The sequence below is a fragment of the Palaemon carinicauda genome, chromosome 17, assembly GCF_036898095.1.
Source record: "Palaemon carinicauda isolate YSFRI2023 chromosome 17, ASM3689809v2, whole genome shotgun sequence".
Classification (NCBI taxonomy): Eukaryota; Metazoa; Arthropoda; class Malacostraca; order Decapoda; family Palaemonidae; genus Palaemon; species Palaemon carinicauda.
This window is the reverse complement of record NC_090741.1, coordinates 124,545,552-124,548,051: the sequence shown is the minus strand read 5'-3', so window position 1 is coordinate 124,548,051 and position 2,500 is coordinate 124,545,552. Positions and strand designations below refer to the sequence as shown.

General features: G+C 37.6%; 1 protein-coding gene across 1 annotated transcript in view; it reads left to right on the top strand.

Moving 5' to 3' along the window:
• The window catches only part of LOC137656583 (PE-PGRS family protein PE_PGRS26-like), a 31,307-nt gene that overhangs the window by 26,762 nt on the left and 2,045 nt on the right, over nt 1–2,500 (top strand). The window lies entirely within an intron of this gene.

Sequence of the window (2,500 nt, the reverse complement as noted above, 5' to 3'; positions counted from 1 at the left end):
TTTTTGTCTCGTGTGTTATTTCTTCTTTCAAGACACCATCGACCGAGGGACGGAATATAAGCCCCGCCAGGCGTTGCTACTTTTCGGCGCCATATTGCCCTACCCAACAAATTCTCTCTCTCTCTCTCTCTCTCTCTCTCTCTCTCTCTCTCTGTTTACCTTAGGGCTTTCATCGTGCTAGCCAAATAACAATATCAGAGGTCCCTGTGATAAGAGTTCAGTATTCCAGCAACTTGTTTGTGACTTAAGGTTAAGTAGAGCTTGAAAAGGCCAAAATCCAGGGCTTGATTTGAACAGAGTTAAAAGACCCTAGTTATCAAATTTAGTCACACAGATCATGGCGCTCTAGAACGAATGGCAATGGGTAATAACGAGGTGCAATAAGACACAGGAATTCCTGAGAGACCACACATTGAGGAAATGCACCCTGTCGCACAATTACTGCACCGTGAGTAACCAAAAAGACAGTGTAGGGAGACAGGGCATTGGGGCTTAAGACAGGAACTCTCTGCTCAGTAAGGGTGTGATAAGGTGCACTTCATCAGAGTGATGTGTGCAAGATATTTGTGTTCAACTGGACCTATTTACCGGAAGGAGGAGAACCGGGAAGAAAAAGATAAAGAGGAGGAGGAAGAGGAAGAGAACAGTCGATGAATCGTACTCGACATTTAAAAGTTTGTTGCAGCTCCACGACTTCTGCAGGCTAATCGATGCCCAGCCGCTAGCCACTGATAGAGAGAGAGAGAGAGAGAGAGAGAGAGAGAGAGAGAGAGAGACACACGCACCAGCGAATACGAGCAGTAAATCAAACCAATAAATGACCAGAGATTAGAGGTCACATAACGAAAAGAACGACTGTAAAGTGAGACCATTCCGAAACTTTTCCGACGTCAAATTCTGGGGAATATTTGGTCTTTTTTTTCGTTTAGTTTCTTTTTGAAATATACCAGACCCATCAGTTTCTGGAGGTTTTGCAAGATTTTTTCTAGTAATAAACCTTTTTATTATATATATATATATATATATATATATATATAAATATATATATACTGTATATACTGTATATAGAAAAGCACGGGTATGTGTAAACACATACAAATTGCTGTCTATAAAAAGCATTATCAATCTTGTAGTTAATTTTAACAAATTAGTAGACACTTTTTTTTAAATAGTTGGATAAAAACCAATGTAAAGGAATGTCTTCGCTCCCTTTTATGTTTTTTAAATGCAGAAATCCGTGAATGCTAGATAATGACTGGGTTTGTGTGGGGATGGGAGTCTAGTGGATTTTAGGATTTTTCATCAGGGCTCCACTGCCTTGGGTAGATGGGGGTGAGAGTGAGTTTGGTTGGAGCGGTTGTTCAGGGTGGTGGTGGCAGGAGAAGTTGACTGGGTGCACGCTAGGCGCTGAATACTATTGTCTTGTGTTTACATGGTTTGGCTGTCCCAGCCTCCACGTATACATACATACACTCATAATTCTTTTTTTTTTTTTCTGTTTTTGGTTTTCGGTTCTTTTGTTTCGGCATTCACTACCTACATGATTGTATGGATATATAAGTAGATTTATAAATGAACGTATGCATTGTTATAACATATATATATAAATGTTTTGTGTTATTGATTTTTACTATTACCTTTTATAAGGAAATCAAGATTTTGATATGTATTGTAATTATATCTATCAACAATGCCATATCAAGTGATTATGACTATATTTTACACTGAATATCGTAGAATATACCAAGATGGAATAAGATACATTATATTGCGTTCTTTGTAGCTTATACATGTCCTGTTTGGTTTTTAATGATAAATATCTCATGGAACATAATATTTTTGTATAAGTTGTGTGTGTAATTGTTTGCTTTGTTTTTGTTTTGTACTTGACTGTCTGTTGTTTAAAGTTGTCAATGACGCTGTCAATGTGATACTGACCCGTTTGGATGTTCCTCTTCAGAGAGTATTGGCTATAAAAATCTTTATTTACAAATATTTTTAATCTCTCTCTCTCTCTCTCTCTCTCTCTCTCTCTCTCTCTCTCATATATATATATATATATATATATGTATGTATGTATACATATATATATATTTATTTATTTAATCCATTCTGAGCTATATACCCCTAACGTGATGAAGATTTTGCGTATCGTCATGATTAGTAAAGCTTTACTACTCAGGGCCATCCATATTCAAGTTTGTTTGCTTTGAGCGTTGATACGAAAATCTCCCACCGTCATGTTTGCATCCCCAGTATAAATGAAAAGTGCACATTAACATAATATCCCTGCAGAAACACCCCAATCTTCAATTTCCCCCGTTATAGATACATGCATATACCGACGGATATCGTGACAAGTAAACTTGACCCTGTGTGAGAATGGCCGGGAAGTTAACTGTCATTGATCGTTTTGGGAGAATTGCAAAAAGCGCGTTCGTGTCCCAGCTTTGGATGGATTTTTTTCCTTAAAGCATATACTCCACACGCAGGATATGTC